Genomic DNA, 19,574 nt, shown 5'->3' with positions numbered 1-19,574 from the left:
TCCAAGGACTTTTCCCGGTGAGAGTTCCTTCCTTCTTTACTGATGCTGGCCAATTTGCTTTGGCAGTAGCATTTTTTGCAGATATTCAGTGGAATCTTCCAGTTCCAGGGTCAGTGAGTTTCATAACTTGTCTCTTTATATTAATAAGAGTACTCTGAGTATGTGTATGTGTGCCTGTGCTTGTGTGTGCATGTTGCCTATGTTAGTGAAATTATTCTAACTAGATTCTAATTCTAGTTTGATCTTTATTTGCAACACAACGGTTGTTAAACATTTCTGGGCCTTAATGTCTCCATGTGCAAAAGAGGAAAAGTCATCCTTATTTCTTTTTGTGTGTAGGTCTGTAAACTGAATGGTTTGAGAGTAGGGTTTTATTTTATTTTTTTTTAAAATTTTTTTATTATTTTTATTTATTCATGATAGACAGAGAGGGGGGGGGGCAGAGACACAGGCAGAGGGAGGAACATGCTCCATGCAGGGAGTCTGACATGGGACTTGATCCTGGAACTCCAGGATCATGCCCTGGGCGGAAGGCAGGTGCTTAAACTGCTGAGCCACCCAGGCTGCCCAAGAGTAGGGTTTTAAACACAAGGAGGTATTATAACTATGATTTTGACAGGAAGTGTAATATTGAGCTGAAATTTTAAGTCAGTTCTCTGTCCCCTTGGAACTTCTACCTGTGAGACTAGCCAAAGTTTTATTTTGGGGCTTCACCAAATCTTTCACCAAAGATTATGCATTTTGTTATTTTCCAGAGCCTATCTGGACTTATACATAATTAATGAGAAGTTAACACTGCTGTCAGGTGTTGGACACTGTTGTAATACCCATTGTGCAGGGGATCCCTGGGTGGCTCAGCGGTTTAGCGCCTGCCTTCGGCCCAGGACGTGATCCTGGAGTCCCGGGATCAAGTCCCGCATCCGGCTCCCTGCATGGAGCCTGCTTCTCTCTCTGCCTGTATCTCTGCCTCTCTCTCCCTCTCTCTCTCTCTCTGTCTCTCATGAATAAATAAATAAAATCTTAAAAAAAATACCCATTGTGTGGTATATTTCCAAACATTGATGGTGACATGTTCTTTATGAAGCAAAATGCCTTTGAGGCCATAGGCAATTTTCCTATGCTGATGTAGGTGAGGACAGGAACTCGATCTCTTTCTGATCATTATCATACATTGGGTGGAATAGAAGGTTTTGGGACTCATGTTGGGAACTATATCAGGGTTCTCTGACTGACCTAAGCTCTGCGCTAGGCCTTGTAGGCATATATATAATATATATACACATACATATATATGTGTGTGTGTGTTACATATATATATATATATATATATATATCTGCCTGTATAGGTATATAGGCCTTGTAGGTATATATATATATATATATATATATATATATATATATATATATATACACACACACACACACACACCTGCATATATATGCAACACATATTATATAATAATTATATATATAATATATATAATATGTGTTGCACCTGCAGCCAGTCTTCAAAGGCTCTACTATTTGCATGGCACATTTCTAGGTGGCTTCTTGTTTTGAAAGAATCCTCAATCTCATAGAATGTTGGAGATGTTCTAATCCAAGATCATTATTTTACTGATCAAGAAACAAATTCAAAAGGGCTACATATATCGCACATGGATGCATGGCTAGTTGCTGGCAGAGGTAGTTCTTCCACATACTAAACTACCGGGAACTTTAAAAACTGCATATAAAGCTAGTAATTGTGCAATAGAATAAGTAAATATTCTTTTTTTTAAAAGATTATTTATTTATTTATTTATTTATTCATGATAAACACACACACAGAGAGAGAGAGAGAGAGAGGCAGAGACACAGGCAGAGGGAGCAGGCTCCATGCCCGGAGCCTGATGTGGGACTTGATCCCGGGACTCCAGGATCGCGCCCTGGGCCAAAGGCAGGCGCCAAACCACTGAGCCACCCAGGGATCCCCAAGAATAAGTAAATATTATTTTTTTTAAAAGATTTATTTATTTATTTACTCATGATAGACATAGAGAGAGGGGGAGAGAGAGGCAGAGACACAGGAGGAGGGAGAAGCAGGCTCCATGCCCAGAGCCCGACGCCGGACTCAATCCCGGGACTCCAGGATTGCACCTTGGGCCGGAGGCAGGCGCTAAACCGCTGAGCCACCCAGGGATCCCCATAAGTAAATATTCTTATACTAAAGTTCCCTAAAGCACTATCTAGACCAATAATACTTTGGGATATCAGAGAAGAGAGGAAGTTCATGTAGACTAAAGTCCTTTGGGAAAGTTTTGAAAAGAAGCAGGGACTGGTTTGGGGCTCTGGGTATAGGTAGGTTTTGAATAGGTAGAGGTGAGGAAATGGGCCTTTCTGGTGGGGTAAGAGAACGTAATCAAAGGTTTATAAGAGGGAAGCTGTGGTCAGGCATTGCACTGGCCAGGCTGGAGCAGTGGAAGATATAATTGGAGGGAATGGCTGGGGTCGGACTACAGAGAATCTTGACCCTGACTGAGTCAGGAGCATTTGAAGCGTCTTGACTGAGCTCGTTCCCTGTCTGAGGTGGTGTTTGAAAGGTAGTTACTTCTGAAGAGGTATTTGGGGAAACTTTATCTTGGGTGCTGGCAGGGAGCTTGCTGCTGTCCAGGGTGCTGACCTGACTCTGAAAGCTTTTTCGTTCCAATGATGCCAGGTTAGAAGGTGAAGCCAGAGAATGTTTAGAGCAATTCAAAGGGATCTAGAAAACAATTCTGGCTGGGACTAGGTAGTGCGTGGGCTTTCTGGCATCAGCCTAGTTTATAGCATCTGATTTTGCAGTCTTTGTAATGAAAGCAAAAGTATGGATTGGGGGAACTAGTAAATGGCCCTTTTAAGGAGAAAACACATGTGTGCACATATGCATGCTAAAATGACCCAATTTGAAGCCTTGTAAATTTTGCCTTAGAGTCTTTGTATTTATATGAGAATCTCAGCACATTTTTCTTTCATTCTGAAAACGCACTCCCTAGGGCAGCCCCGGTGGCTTAGCAGTTTGGCACTGCCTTCGGCCCAGGGTGTGATCCTGGAGACCCGGGATCGGGTCCTGCATTGTGCTCCCTGCATGGAGCCTGCTTCTCCCTCTGCCTGTGTCTCTGCCTCTCTCTCTCTCTCTGTGTGTCTTTAATGAGTAAGTAAAATCTTAAAAAAAGAAAAAAAAAAGAAAAAAAGAAAGAAAACACCCTCTACTCAACATTTTGGAGTATCTAAAACCTCTCTAGGGGGTACCTGGGTGGCTCAGTCCATTAAGTATCTGACCCTTGGTTTTTGCCCAGGCCTCGAGATTGATCTCTGTTTTGGGCTTGTGCTCCTCCTCCCCTTCTGTTTCTCCCCCCGCTCAAGTTCTTTCTTTCTATCTCTCTAAAATAAATAAATAAAATACTTAAAAAAAAATAAAACTTCTCTAGCAAACATGGAGAGAGCAACAGAATTTCCTAGAATACCATACTCATTAGGGTATTTTATAAGGGTATTAGGGTAATCCTACTCATTAGTTCAAATGAAGCACTTCAAAGTTCAGTAGTAGTGCTGTTCGATGGAGCTTTCTGTGATGATAGAAATGTTCTATATCTGTACTGTCCAACATGGCAGCACTAGGCACATGTGGCTTCTGAGCACTTGAAATGGGGCTCATGTGATAATTGAATTTTTAATTTAATTTAATTTAATTTAAATAGCCATGTGTGACTAGTGGCCACTGTATTGGACGGCATAGCTTTATAGTCAGAACTCTCGATGTTTGCCACTTACTCTTGTATATTGGCCTATCATACCTAGACCTCTTTGACATAGAGCAAAGTGGACTTTTGAATAGGGATGAGCTTGGCACAATGCTGGGAAAGCCCCATGCTAAATTTGACTGGAAATCTGCTTCTGGCTATGAGTTTTGCCCTTGCTTTTTTATTGTCATGGTGAGAACAACCATACATGATGTACTGTGGTTTTCCTTTTAAGGTCAGAGAGTATGCTCCTTGAATTCTGGCTGGGGTCCTAGGGACCTGATCCAAGACTTTTTAGAGCCTTGAATGGGCAAGCAATGCACTGTGTATGGACCAAGAAACTTGGCATTGGGGTGAAGTGGCAGATAGATGATGTGCTGTTGTGTTGGATGTTTGTGGGCATCTAGCAGAGAAAAGTTTCTGGTCTTGATCCATCTCCCCTTCTAGCTCTAGGCATATTTAAGTCCTGTTTATCTGGTATAGTGGACATGGCCCAGGATGGGGAGTCTGGGTGAGTAGTAGAGGTACTAGAGGGAAAAAATACTTAAAAATGCCAATCAATAAGGAAGAAATGACCTGTCAGAAGACTGGAGTAGAAAATTTCCATTGTGTTCGTATATGCCAGTGTACGTAGGTGTGCCTAACCTTATCACAAACATAACTTGATTTCCTTGGGTCTCTGGCCTTAGGCTTGGTACATTGAAATCTGATTTCCTAAAACAGAGGCCATGCTTTTTGAAGATGTGCCTTATAGTTTCTTATTTCCTCCTATAGAATCTCAATGTGCTGATGGTAATCCTTAATAAACGCCTGCTAGTGAGTAAGTAGCTCTTTGTTAGCCTGGAGCTATGAGTTTGACTTCAAGAAAATGTGTGCACATGAATACAAATAATATTTATTGAGCCCCTGCTGGGTGTAAGTCTCTGTACTTAGTACTGTGGGCAGTGACAAAGGAGGAGCAAGGATGGTTGCTCTCAGTCTAATGAGAGAGCAAAGGCAGGCATGTGTGAAAACAACACACACATACAACTGAGAGACAGAAACAAAGACAGAACTGGTAGCAGGGATAAAGAGCTGGGAGTGGGTTGCAGGATGCTGGCAGGGGCCAGATTTTCTGTGTGTCTCTGTCTGGCCTTCTCTCGAGGATTCCCTTCTTCATGAGGCATAGCTGGTACCAGCCACCTCCATGCCTGCAAGGACAGTGCTGCCTTTATGGTTGGTAGGGCAACTCGATGTCTCACTGGGGCTGGGCGGTGCTGTCCTGAGTTTGCCTCTTTCTCAAAGAGCACTCAGGAAGGGGGAGAAGAGTGTGTGGAAGGGGAAGAAACTTCTTTTTCTTCTGGTCACTGAAATGGTGACAGGGTCTAGCTCTCAAACTTCCTTCTAGCCACAGAAGGGATTTGTTGGGACTCCAGCAGCTCCTGTACATGGAGTCCCATGATGCAGGCCCAGATGCAGCTCTGGGGGAGACAAGAAAAGTAGAGCTTGGTGGCATGGCTCTCTACAGTCACGTGATCCCCACCTCAAGGAGTATGCGCTGCCTAGTGGGGATCAGGTGGGCTATATCTATGTCCCAGCTGGGGCTAGGTGGGGGACTTCTTTGGTTGACTCACAGGAAGGAGCCTGCCCTTTCCCATCTTCTGTGTGCACACAAGTCAGCAAGGATCTTGTTAAAGCGTAAAGGCAGAATGATGAAGTCTGGGTTGGGCCCGAGTTTCTGCGTTCCTTACCAGCCTCCATGTGATGTCAATACTGCTTGGCAGCAAACCATACTCTGATTGGTAAGCCCCTATATGTGGGTTCTTAACCTGGAAACATGTTAGTCTCACCCGGGGAGATTTTAAAAATCTACAGATGCTGGGGCCCACTCTACAACCAAATAACTCATAATCTCAGAGTTGAGTCAAGGCACTAGAATGTTTTAAAAGCCCCTCAATGATTCTGATGTACAGCCCAGGCTGAAAATCACTGGTTCTCTTGATGGCTTTTCTCTTCCCTCTGATGCACTTTTTATCTGGCTGTGTCTTCCTTACCCCTAAGAGCCTGTAAGGTGCCTCAAGGGCACTGAATGTCTTATGTCAGATTACCAGTCATACCCTGCAGTCATCCTCAGTCAGCCTGTGGGTGGTAGGCTCAGCTGGTTACAGCATGATGTGTCACCATCTATCTCTCTGGCCACTGCTTGCATGCACGTACCATCAGCCATGAGGGATCAAAGAACGTGACTGGCTTAGAGGAGGCCAGTTCTACTCTTGGAACAAGTCAGAGTGGGCATCCAGTGCCTAGAACCATGCCTGGAATCTAGTAAACTTTCAGGAAGTCTATATTGAATGGATGATGATTCCAGGGTGGGGTGGCAGAAAGGGCACTAGATTAAGGATCTGAAAACCAGAGGGATTAGGGAATCTAAAAGAGTAGGGAAAATTATTTGACATTCTTTAGCTTTAATTTTCTCAGTTGCAAAATGAGAATAATAATGCCTAGCTAACAGGGCTATATAAATAGAAAATAATGTAGGAAAAGGGGCTCTGTAAATGTTAGTGTTATGCAGACAAGAGATTGTGTAAGAATTTATTTTTACTTTTATTTTTTTAAAAGATTTTATTTATTTATTCATTAGAGACAGAGAGACAGAGAGACAGAGAGAGAGAGAGAGAGAGTGGCAGAGACACACACAGGCAGAGGGAGAAGCAGACTCCATGCAGGGAGCCTGACATGGGACTTGATCCCCCATCTCCAGGATCCGCCCCTGGGCCAAAGGTGGCGCTAAACCGCTGAGCCACCGGGGCTGCCCAGAATTTATTTTTAAAGTGGTGGGCTATACTAGAGGCTTGGCTTTTGTCATCTCATTGATTCATCACAACCCTTGGACTGGGTGTTATGATCCTGATTACACTGAGAAAATGGGGGCTCAGAATGGGAACCAACTTGCCTAAGGTAGGACAGCTCCAAGTGGCAGAGCTGGGATTGTATCTGATTCCAGAGTCTCCTAATCCTGGCACATTACCCAACAGGCAGCCCTGGCTTCCAGCATGGGCTGGTGGTCCCTTGGTTTGAGAAGCTTCCTTGTCTTGGGGCGGTCACTTGTTTTGAAGAGTGAGATAAGAGTCTGAGTATCTCAGAAACACCAGTCATTAGGGAATGTTAGAGTCTTGGCCAAAACTGCACCGTAAGGTCACTGCTCAGGCTTCCTCAGGCTCCAAGGCAGAGGCTGTGACACCTTTCCCTATAGAAGAATCACCATCTGTCCCGGGGTCCCCTCCCTGCTTGCAGAGCCACTGACTGAGCCAGCTCTCATCTCTTTTGCCTATCTAGGTTTTCCTTTCATTCTTGTAAAAAAAAAAAAAAAAAGGAAACACAAAGGAGGCAATCCCATGAGCCTCTCCTATCCACAGGTGTAACATCAATAGGATTTTTTCATTACCTTGTGCTGGTGCTCCCCTTCTAGGGCGATGCAGGGGAGGGGCCCATCTCCTCCAATAGCTTCAGCACAGAGAGGAGGTCCCAGTGTCTGCTGTCCTCCTGCCCACCTCTCTGGCTTTGGCAATGCTGTCAAGATAATAAGGACACATTGTGGCAGAAGTCAGTCTGGCTAAGTTGTTCAAAAAAGAGGAAAGAGGGCTGATTTTTGCATGGTTTGACCAATTCCAGAGGGATCTACCTGGGAGAGTTCTTTAACTCAGGGCCTTGTTGGGTATTGGCTGAGACTAACTGAATCCACACTGAGAAAGAGAACTAGACAGGAAACTCAAGTGACTTCACAGGCACTACAAATATCCCATGGTGGGCTTTGGATATAAATATCTAACTCTCTTCACTGAGATGTGACTAACTGTCTATTCCTATGTGGTCCACATTCATCCTTTTCTGTGTTCTAATTTGGCTGATTTTTCTCTTATGTAGTCCATGAATTCTGTGCTGAGATATTACTTTCCTGTATCAGGGCCAGGATTGCTGCATCCAGAACCTTCTTTGGCTTTATGAATTGCCCAGAGTTGACTTTTAAATACAGAGGGTTTATCCATTGTGTTGCCTCAGTATTTCCTCTGCTAAATCCTCATTTATTTTTTTAAGCCATTTTGGCTTTTTTCCTCTCTCTTTTCTCTTTGAGTATCCCTAGGGTTTTCTGTGTCTGAGAACTCTGCTTCCTGTCTGTGGTTCTGCATGGTCAGCATGCTGCCTCTCTGGTAGAAATAGATGCCCAGTTAGGCCCAGTCTGCAAATGAATCCCCTGTTGCTTGGAAGACTGGCTGCCCATGACCCCTTGCGCTAACACCATGCAATACCCCATCCAACTACAGGGGTCTGGAGTCTAAGTGCATCATCTCTCCACTCCCAAGGACACGTGGCTATTCCAGCACAACCTGTTCTGAGTATCTTAGCAATCACCATGAAACCTATTAGGCTTCTGGAGCTGGAATAGGTTTGGCTGGAGGGCCGGCCCCTAGGCCTCTGACCCTCTTCTTTCTCCATCTGGCTGCCCTCAGATGTGCAGGCGAGGGAGGAGCCGAGGTCAAAGGAAATGTTGCAAAAGACTAAGAATGGTGTGGAGCTAAGTCCAGCTGGAAGGTTCTGGAAGGCTGGTGTGAGGAGAGGATCAGGGTCTGAATAAGGCATTGGCCCCATTCTTAGACAGATTGGGAAACCCTCTCTGAACACATTTCCCAGATTGTTTGTGTTCTTATACCTTGAGAAATAAAGAGAGAGCTTTTAGATAGCACCCCCAAAAAGTTGCAGCGGGGGCTTCTGAGAGCAAGAATGCTTTGTTTCTCAAAAGGCTGGTGACATGATCTGGTATCTACCCAGATGCTGGCATGTCAGGAACAGACCAAAAGGCCAAGGGCTACTCAGAGGTGGCTAAAGCTATTCTGCTAGCTTGGAGTGTGTTTGCTCCAGATCAGTTGTCAGCCTTCAAACCTTTCTTCCTAACCCAGGTTTGTTTTTTTCCAGTTTCCATTGTAGAAAGCCCAAGGGCATGCATCTCGTCTTGGAAGGGGAAACTAGCACTAGAGGAAGAGCCTGGGTTCAAGTCTGGCTCTACATTCACCAGTTGTGTGATCTTTGGCAAATTACTTAAATCTCCCCTACTTTTCATCTGTAAACTGGGTTGTTAAGTGATGCTCACCCCACATGGAATTGTTAGAATGAAATTAGATAATACACATGAACCCCTTTGCATAGCGCCTACCAGGTAAGAAGTGGCCCATGGTAGTGAGCTCTTGATACTTCCTAACCCCCTTCCTTATAGTAGCTTCATGCCCTACCTTATCTGCTAATGACTTTGGTGAGCAACAGATAATATTTTTGAACCTCAAAAAGGTGCTCAGTTGTGTGTAGGTACTATCAGAATTACAGCAGGAAGTAGGGGCAGTCTCTTCTGGTAACGTAGCTGTACCTGGTACTCTAGGTGACAAAGCACACCAGGCACCTGTGCGTAGTGAAGGTCACTAACTACACAAAGTAATAAAGGATAGATGCAAATGGCTGGTTCAGACCACAGAGCTCATGCAGTTTAGCAGAGAGAGTACATATAATCTATTAACCTGGAAGACTTCAAGGAGATTTACAGTGGAACCTTTAAAGATGGAGCTCTTGCTCTTTCTGTGCTCCAGCAAGCTCGTTAGGGAGTGTCTCTAAAAGGGAGGGGGCAGAAATTAGGAAGAAATGGGCAGTCTGGTTATCCTCAAGATAAAATTTCCTAATTTCACGCTGGCCACACTCACAGGGAAAAAAGATGGCAGGGAGGAAGGGTGACTTTTCCGAGGTTCAGAGATGGTGAAGTCAATATAAGGTCAATTAGCAAAACAGAAATTGATGTGAGATGCACATCTCAGGACTGGGAATGAGAGTCCATTTCTCATAATAAACCATTTTGGTCCCCTTGTCTTGTCTTGGTTCCTCTGATCTAACTGTATCCTTATCATACCCCTGACCACACCGAGTTAATATATCACTTTTAGATAATATTTCATTTCCAGGTGAGGAAATCAAAGCACAGAGAATTGAGTGGCCAGATGAAGAAGTGGCATGAATCAGGGCAGAACCAAGGCTGGGTCTCCACCTCCTGACTCTAGGCCTATGGATTCCTATTCTAGCTCTCTCCTGAGCATCTCCTGTGATTCAGGTCTCAGCTAGTATCTAGCATAAGGCAGCCCTGGATCTCTAGGTGGGGGATGGAGAGCAATCCACCCAATACAAGACCTCTTCCAGTTCAAGCAGTTCTGGTCCAGAATACCATGTGACCATCACTGTGCCCTCTCAGCTTTGGCTGGGTTTCAAGTCCTGGTCTCAACAGCCACGGGACTTGGTGGCCAGGCCTGGGAAGAACCCATTGTCTTCTTGCATCATCACTGGTTGTGTGGCTGCTGGCTAGCTTGCTTGTTCATTTTCTATTTGTTTTGTGTAGGCTGCTCTGAGCTCTATATTCAGGCACAGCTGGGTAGCTGGCACCTCCTCAACCTTTGCCCCAGTCTATCCTAGAATTCTCCATGTAAGACTGCTGGCTCTCTATGTATGTGTATGCATGCATAAGAGACAAGGGGGAGAGGAATATGTAAAGCTTCCTGAATAGTAAGAGATCTCTTTTTCCAGTGAGGCTTGGTTCTGGGTTGAGAGATCTAGGAGCCCCTGTGCTTTTCTTCTTGCAGATGTGTGTAAATTGACCGTGGTTATCAGCCTGATTAGCTGTGGGAGGACAGGAGGTATGCTGTATTTAGGCATGAGTGGCCCATAACCTTTCCCATCCCTGATTATTGTCATAGCAGCAGTAGTAGTAATAAGAGCAAGGTTAGAATAATGGCAGTCACCAGATATCCACAGTTTACTATGTGCTAGGTAACGTGCTAAGGGCTTTTGATAGATATCATCTCACTCCACACTTCACTTATGATGTATTTTCAGTAGCCTTGTTTTACAGGAAAGCAAAACCCAGATACTTGAGCAACATTTTCCTGAGGTCTCAGCTACTAAACTGTGCAGTTGGGGCTTCAAATCAGATCCATCTGGTTCCAATCTGATTTCATCTGATTGAGCTCCATGCTACTGTGAATGCTGAAAGCCTCTTACCAGCCACAAAGTTCAGTGTAACTCTAGGCAGAGACCCTATTCCTCCTGCTGGAGTAAGAAACACACAGGTCTGAGCAGCTGATAGGTTCTTTGGTTATGTTAGTATCTCGTGTCTGAGCTTGGGGAGATTTTGGGACTAGTGTCAAGTCCTCCATTTTGCACAGGGGGGAGTGAAGGTCCAGGAAGTGTCTCACTTAAAGCTGTGCATCAACCCCAAGGCAAAGCCAGGAACAGAACCCACCCTCCCAACTGGTAGCCAGAATTTTCTCACCAGCTGTCTATTTGTAGAATACCTTTGCTGCCCCACACCCCTCCACCCACTTACCCAAGATGCCATTGTGAGACGGGAGGGAGGCAGGAGGACCAGGCCAAATTATCTTTTTCCCACGGGGCTGCTGACTTGCTTTGGGCTGCATAGGCTGGGAGGGTGTCCCAGCTGGCCCTTTCCCCCCAAATCCAGCAGCCTCCTTTCCTTTATGTCTCTTCACTCACTGATGCTCTTGAGAAGTCCGGGGTTTATAGAGGACTTGACTCCCTCCTGCCACTCCCCACCCACTGTGACTCATTCTTTCTAGAAAATTCTGCAAACCCAGGAGATTGAGTGACTCCTCCTGACTCCATGTTGGATGCACCTCCATCTCCACTTGAAGGCAGGCCACTTTATATTTTGCTTCTTTCCCTATGAGCAGTGGACATGAGGAACAAGGAGTGGTGGCAGTTTGTCAGGTTTGTCTGTCTGTCCTTTTCCAATGTGAAAGCTCATAGGATCTCTGGGGACAGAGGAATTCAACTGCATTAGTTACAGTTATGATGCTTGTTTCTTAGACTTGCATTTGGGCCAATGAAGAAGGCTCAGAGGGCCACAGCCACTGAGTGAGAAGATATGGCCTTATTCCTGGGCTGGTTGGCCTCAACCATTTGTGTCTGAGCCTTCCTACTGAGATCTGTGGGGTGTGGAATTATTTGTTGTAAGGTGCTCAAAGGAGTGTTTGGTGCTGCAAAAAGTCAGCAAGTGTTTGTTGTTGCCATCATCATGAAGATCACTATCATCTCCTTATGCAGGCTGGGCTGGAAACTGCGGAGCTGCAGAGGACCTGAAAGGCAGGCTAGTCTGTGATGCTCAGACTTTAGCCTGATCACAGTTCCTGGAGGGCTTGTCAGAACACAGGTTGCTAGGCATCCCCCCCCCCCCACAGCTTCTGAGTTAGGAGGTCTGGGGTGGGCCTAAGAATATGCATTCTGACAAGGTTCCAGGTGATGCTGCTCTTGCTGGGTCAGGGACCACACTTGGAGAACCACTGAATAAACTCTTCCATTATCACAAGCAGATGTCTGCTATGGCCTGAATGTTTATATCCCCCCCAAATTTATATTCCCAAGGTGATGATACTAGAAGGTGAAGCCTTTGGGAGGTGAGTAGGTCATGTGGATGGAGCCCTCATACATGGGATAATTACAATTATAGAGAACAGCCTAGAGAGCCAGGTCACCCCTTCCACCAAGTGAAGACACAGTGAGGAGTCAGCAGTCTGCAGCCCAGAAGAAAGCCCTTGCAAAACCTGATTATGCTGGCACCCTGATCTTGGCCTTTCAGCCTCCAGAACCATGAGAAGTAAATTTCTCTTGTTTACCAGCCACTTAGTCTGGCATTTTGGTATAACAGTCCGAAAAGATGAAGACAGGGCCTGAGTGAAAACAGTAATGGTCTTAATACTACTTGGTTCCAGAGCTAGGATCAAACCCAGGTCTTCTGATTCTCAGTGTAGTGCTCCAAACATATTATCGATGTCCTGGTCACCTATCCCCTTGGGGCTGTCAGCAGCTGGGTGGTGAGGGATGGTTTTCCTGACAAATTAGAAATGGTCCTAACTTTATGGAGGGGGATAAGAGCTGGCACTGCATGACTTGGGTTGGAAGTGGGGGGCACCAGGAGCACAAATCCTGACCCTGCTGCAATTTCATCCATTTATTTATCTGATAAACATTTGCCATGTGTCTCCTGTGGGGAAAGAGCTGGGCCTGGCACTGGACGGGGTAACCAGGCAAATAGGACATAGTCTGAGGGCTGAGGCTCTATTTCTTACCTCATTCTTTCTGATCCCTTGACACTGCCGTACCCTCTAATGGTCTTCTGGGTCCACAGTGAGGGGAGAGCACTTAGGCCCCTGGACACCAACCTTTGCTTCTTTCTGGTATATCAGGTGAACTCCACGTTCTCCCTAGGCCTCAATTTCTTCATTAGAAAATTCAGTGTGGCCCCGAGTGAGGTAATGGTTAAACAAGACTCCTTTCTCAGCCTGTGCTTCTAAAGCTCTAGGGGTTCTTAAAGGGCTAAAACGTCATCTGACTTCAGTTCCATTTATTAATATCTTGATTCCATTTTTCCCTCCTGAAGCAGATTGGGGCTGTCCTGGGGTATGAGGTATGAGGAGTTCCAGGAGACCCGGTGGTATGTTACATACGAAACACTGCCGACTGACTGCAGGTCTGGCTTTGGCCTCTTGGTTTTAATTTACTCTTTCTTCCTAGCCATCTATTGTTTAGTTTATCCATAATGAGTCATGAATGGAGAAGGGAGACATATGGAACTTCATAGAGTTAACGAGGAACACAATGATAATAATAATAATTCTGCCAACTTGCCTGAACATCATGGTTACCAGATTGTATTCATTGGACCAGAATTTTTATATAGCACATCAAGATGTTTCTAGTATTCAAAAAAGTGATCTTTATACTTAAAGTGGATTTTCATTCACTGGAAATAAACACCATCCACACCTGTAACAGAGAAGTCCACATTAATCACTCTGAAGGCTTCTCTGTTTTAGAAAGAAAATTTAAAGCTGACAAAGTCCAAGGATAAGAATTTCCAACTTCAGAGTATGAGAGCAGTTTTTGACTATTTTTATACCTTAGCATTTGATTAAATTATTTTAATGGAATTTGGTCCCTGGGGCTGACATGATATAATATGACATCTACAAATGTGTAAACAAATCATGCTATTTCTTCTCTACTTAATCTGAACTAAATGGGACAATATATGTCATTTGCCAAATGAGGGGGAGGTTGAATTTATGCACGTGATAACCATTGATAAAGATTGTATTAAAACTACACTTGATAAAAATTATAATAACAAGCTGACCTAAGATGGCATATTTTTAAACTTAAAAACATGAAAAAATAACCAAATTATGTTACATTCCCTTAGAGTGCTTACAAGATAAAGGATGGAAAGGATTAGCAAGAAAGATCTCTGAGATTCCTTCTGGCTGTGACACACTGGGATTCTCGAATGGTGCGGGGTCTGAAAACCACGATGAAGAACAGAAGACTATAATAGTTTGGCTGAGGGTAGGGAACACGGGGTGCCCCATTCCCCACAGAGTGTTTTTGGAAATGGGGTGAGACACATTCTTTCAAAGTCCAGATGTCAGAACTATAGTCAGAGAGCAGCTCTCTGTTCAATTTACCCAAGAACTGTTAGAATCATCAGGTCATAGAGTAGGAAGGGATATTAGACATCACCTGATCTATTAGAGCTGCCCCCAAATTGAAAGGGAAGTGAGAATCCCCCAAGGACTGAATCCTGTGTCTTAGGTGTGTTCACACAGAGGACGTTGACCCGACGGCTGGGGCGGTGGCCCGCTCTGTTGGCCTTCTGGCTGGAACCTGCCAGTGGGGCTCAGAAGCCAGTGCAGCCAAATGGACAGTACATTCTCCTTTCCTCTCCCATCAGCTAAAAGTTGTCTTTGCTAAAGGTGGATCCATTCATCCATGAATGGATGCATTTTCGGCCCAGTCCTAGGGCTCCAGGGAACACGGCTGTGGCACCCTGGGAACTGTCACCAGCCTTGTCTGGTGAGCTAGCTCTTACATGGCTTCATAATTTTAGTTACGTGTTTGTGAAGGAGGGGGCAGCAACATGGCCTGGTTTGGAGGAAATGCCCTTGAACTTGGGTTGGGGATGCACCTGTGGCCTCTCCTAGGCCAGAGCGTTCTCTGCTCTGTCAATGGATACTGTCTTTGTATCACTTTGCTTGCAGCCTGGCTTGCTGCTTTTATGACCCCCTTAACAGATGGGAAGCAGTACTACAGAAAGCCCTAGCCCCAGATGATCTCCAACCTACATTTGGCTTAGGAGCAATCTATTGGATGTCATTCACTTTTACACAGATTAACCTTCCTTGTTTGTCTTTTGTTGAGGCTGAAAACAAATGCTTTTATATACGTGGAATCCATGTCAGAAGTGGGTAGCCTGGAATGCGCTCAGGCTCAGGCTCAGAAGTAAGCTGTCCTCAGCTGAACATTTGCTGTAGATAACTGATTGCTTTTAGTTCCCCATAATCACATTAGCTTATATTTTTATGTTAATCCTTTTCAACTTTGGTCATTTCCTCTCTCTCTCTCTCTCTCTCTCTGTCCCATTTACTCTATTTACACTTGACTGACCTCCCAGAGCCCCCGCAGAGACCTTTCTGCATCTCTCTATAGCAGGGCTCAGTAACTGGCTCCCCTGACATTTTGGGGTGCTTTAGGATACCAGCTGAACCGTAGGTATATAACCCTGGGCCACTCCTTTGTATTATGTTTCTGTCAAGGGGAGTAATTTGCTGTGTATGTACATGTCCCGAATCCAGCTGTCCACTCAGCCCATAACCTCCTGGTATTGTGTCAAACCCATGCCAGCCCCTCCATATTTCACAGACAAGTAGAGAGAAGTCTCTGATGCTCCTGGCTTGCCCACCTGGAGAGTGAAATGGGGGAAGGGAATCCCCTGTGGTGAGGGTGTGAATGAGTTTCTCAGCTGGGCTTCTCAGGACATACCCTCTCTACCTGCTACTCCCACCATTAGGGTCTGGTAGGCACACTCGTGGATCTCTGCTGGCAGGGAGATCTCCCCGGAGCAATGGGAGAAGGGCTAGAGAGAGACAGACTGTAGGAAAGCTGATTGGCTTCTTTTCTGCTCTTTCTTCTAAGAGGGTCCAGGCAAGCTTCCTGGCTATTGCTCAAACTTGGACTTGACCGTGAGCATAATCTTGCAACTAGATTGTTCACACTGATTGACTATTTCCTACTCCCACCCTATAGCCCTTCTGAGTCTTCATAGACCCAGCAAAAGCCAGAATCCTTACGAGCTCTCTGTTGTTCTTTCTGTTCTTGGGCAGGGGACCGTCCAGGGAACCTGTGCATGGGAGCTTGTGTGTGGGTAGCTTTACCTTCCATTTTCCCCACACCAGGCTCCTTCAGTTTTTGGCTGACTCTCAATAGATGGATGCCTGTCTTGGGGGAAGGGGCCAACTCTGCTGGTGAGCTGACTGAGTCACTGGAGCTGTGTGGGTGCCGCCTCCCACCCTCCTGACCTGGGAAATCCTCTAAGCTGACCTAATTACCTGCAGTGAGGGACAGCGGACTGAGTCCCTGCAGATGTTGCTGTTTGAGGAGGGAGGGGATCCCTGGACAGGTGGGTGTGTGCCACTCTGGGATTAACCCTCTGGTCGCTCCTCCTTAGGACGATTGTCTGTGTCTGCTTTCACTTTGCCATCTTTCAGTGTTCTTCCAGGCCAGCCAGCCCTCCCCTAGGGATTCATTTATCTCAGTGACATAAGGGATCACAATCCCAGTTTAGCACAAATCTGCCTGATTCAGGGGCATTTCTGCTCCTCTCTCTTGCCAAGGTATCATCAGGAGATGGTGTGTTTAGTCAGAAGCCCTAATCTTTGCTCCTCCAGGGTCCCCTCCCAACCCTGTCTGAGCAGGAGCCATTCAGTCCCCTGATAAGTCATTGGACTTTGAGAAGCTGTTTTCCACTGAAGCCTCTCTGGACCTCACCTGGCTGCCAGCTGTTCTTTAGACCCACCACCTTCAGAGAAGCTGGAGTCCTGGAGGGTGGTTGCAAGGCACATTCACCCAGCTCATCAACCAGTTACTGAGTGTGTGCTTTACCGGTATGTGTTACATTGTCTCATGCTTTGTAGTGTGCGGGGCTCTTTGACCTGCAGGGCCTGGCTGAGCTTCTGTACAGCACCGTGGGAACTCTGACAGGGAGCCTGGATGAAGACCGCTCAGGCTCCTTCAGTGAATGAAGGATGGGGCTAGGATGTGCTCAGTCCAACTGACTCCAGCAGTGGGCTTTTCCCACTGCTCCAGCTCAGTGTGAGCCCTTGGCAGGTAGAGCATGTGTATGAGACTGAGTCTCTTCCTCAAGTTGATAATCTCAATGTGGGAGTAAGATTTACACATGCAAGAAAGACTTAAGAATGCCATTCCATGCTCAAACATGACTGAGGATGACTGGAAGCTGATGGGTGACAATGGGATGAGGAAGGAGAAAGGCCGTTACTGACGAGAGTCTTTGGGGAAGGCTATGTGGGAAAGGCAGGCTTTGGGGTGGGCCTTAAAAGATCGCTATTTTGAGGGGTACCTGGGTGGCTCAGTAGTTAAGCATCTGCCTTTGGCTCAGGTCGAGATCCTGGGTCCTGGGATCCAACCTTGTGTAGGGCTCCCTGCTCAAAGAGGAGTCTGCTTATCTGTCTCTGCCCCTCCCTGCCTTGTATGTGTGTGTACACGCTCTCTCTCTCTCCCTCCCTCAAATAAATGGTTAAAATCTTTAAAATAAATAAATAATCAATATTTTGACACATGGAGAAAAAGGAGAGAGGTCTTTAGGAATAAGGAGGCATAGGGAGGAGGAATGGTAAGGAGACCTCTCACTGCAAGGCTTGGGTCTCTGTTGTGTAGGGGGAGACAGAGTGAAACCTCATTTGTGGGGGGGTTGAATTCCAAGCTGAAAACCAATCCCAATTACACTCAAGAACTGGAAGGGGAGAGGCCAGGGCAGCTCCAAAGAGTGCTTGGAAGAGAGATCAGGTTCCAACCAAGCCTCACTCTTGAGCACAGCCTCGAACTCACCCTCCAGCCTATGCTGCCTAGGGCCTCAGCCCCACCCTAGTGAGACCTGGAACCTCTGCTTGTTGCAGTGACTGGCCACATAGCAGATATGGTGGGACCATCAGGTGAGGTGGCTAAAATGGAAACTGTACCTGAGATTGGCCTTGAACACATTTTAGGGAGAGAGAAGAAGAAGGAAAATATTTATTAAAGGCCATTTTCTGTTGGGCCTTTCGTGTATGTTTGTCTTGTTAACCTTCACAAGGACATGACAAAGTAACTATAATCATTGTTCTCTGTTTGAGTTGGGAGGTGCAGGATGCTCAGAGAGATTCAAGTACCTTGCCCTTGGTTGCATAGCCAGTGAGTGGCGCTGGTTTGTTTGGCTATAATAGTGCTTTGGCTCACCCCTCGTAGTAAAAGTGAAAAGTTGTAGCCTTTACCTTCAAGGACTATAGTCCAGTTGGAAGAATCAGATAAAATGCCCAAGAAAATCTCCCAAGAGTGTTGGGCAACAAAGGGGGAAAAAAGTGAACACACAGACAGAAAATGTTAGCAGTGGGGAGTCAAGGTGGGAGAGCTACCCTGAACTGTTGCAGACAGAGCTTCACAGGGGAAGCTGGGTGTTGAGGATGTCAGTGAGGGTGTAGACAGGAAGGAGGGTGGTCCTGACAGGGATGACCACAAAAGTGCCAAGGAGAGATGCAGAAAGATATGTGTGTGTGTGTGTGTGTGTGTGTGTGTGTGTGTAAATGTCTGTCAAACATACACAAAGGCAGAGAGACTAGACTGATCTCCCATATACCTACAGTTTAACTTAAAAAAATAATTGAAGAGCAATTTTCATAAGATTAACAATTTTAAAGTGAATAGTTCAGTGACATTTGGTATTCACAATGTTGTGTCACCATCACCTCCTTCTAGTCTCAAAACTTGTTCGTCACCCCTAGAATACCCCATATCCATTGGCTCACCACTCCCCATTTCCCCTTCCCCTGGCCCCTGGCAACCACTAATCTGCTGTGTGTATGGATATGCTTGTTCTGGACATTTTGTATTAAAGAAATCATACACTATGGAGCCTTTTGTGTCTGGCTTCTTTCATTTAGTTTTCACTAATCCATGTTGTAGCATGTATCAGGACTTTGTTTCTTTTTATGGCCGTATAATATTCCATTGTATGGATAGACTACAATTTGTTTATCTGTTCATCCACTGATGGGCTTTTGGCTATCTTTTGGCTATTGTGAATAGTGCTGCTATGAAGATGTGTGCGTTTGTGTGTGTGTACTTGAGTCCTGTTTCCAATCTTCTGAGTGCATACCTAGGAGTAGAATTGCAGGGCCATAGAGTAATTCTGTGTTTAACTTGTGGAGGAATTGCCAAACTGTTTTCCTTCACAGCTGCATCATTTTACATCCCCACCAGTGATGAACGAAGGTCCCAGTTTCTCTACATCCTTCCCCAGTGCTTATCTTATGACTTAAAGATCTCCCCTCACTTTTACATACTGGGTCAGTATAATATCCAGTATCCCTGGATATTGTATAAGTATCCCTGTGTCCATGTCTGGGTCCAAATCTTTTTTCTTCATAAGAACACCAGTGATATTGGATTCGGGCCAACGTAATGACCTCACCATAATTATCTCTTTAAAATGCCCCATCTCCAAACTCAGTCACATTCTGAAGTCCTGGGAGTTAGGACTTTGGCATATGAGTTGGGATGGGGGGCCCCGTTCCAGCCTCTTTCTCAAAATAGGCCCTGAAATCCACCCACCTTGGGCCAGGGGCCTTGGCTGCTTCTAGCACTTTCCATTCCATGTCTCACACTGATCCAGCCGTCGTGCAG

The 19,574-nt window shown here is 45.6% G+C and overlaps 1 protein-coding gene across 24 annotated transcripts in view; it reads left to right on the top strand.

Annotated features, from left to right (window-relative positions):
• NFASC (neurofascin) overlaps nucleotides 1-19,574 on the top strand; it is a 181,112-nt gene that overhangs the window by 7,214 nt on the left and 154,324 nt on the right. Inside the window, exon 1 of one of the 24 annotated variants that reach the window (XM_041774167.1) lies at nucleotides 16,666-16,780. The exons of the other annotated variants lie outside the window; for them this stretch is intronic. The gene's annotated coding sequence lies outside the window, so the exon portion shown is untranslated. Of the gene's footprint in view, nucleotides 1-16,665; nucleotides 16,781-19,574 lie in introns of those variants that run through there. 24 annotated transcript variants of the gene reach the window in all.

Source organism: Vulpes lagopus, chromosome 11, assembly GCF_018345385.1.
Source record: "Vulpes lagopus strain Blue_001 chromosome 11, ASM1834538v1, whole genome shotgun sequence".
In the NCBI taxonomy this organism is placed as follows: domain Eukaryota; kingdom Metazoa; phylum Chordata; class Mammalia; order Carnivora; family Canidae; genus Vulpes; species Vulpes lagopus.
Note: the sequence above shows the minus strand (reverse complement) of the source record. Positions and strands in the feature narration are given on the sequence as shown.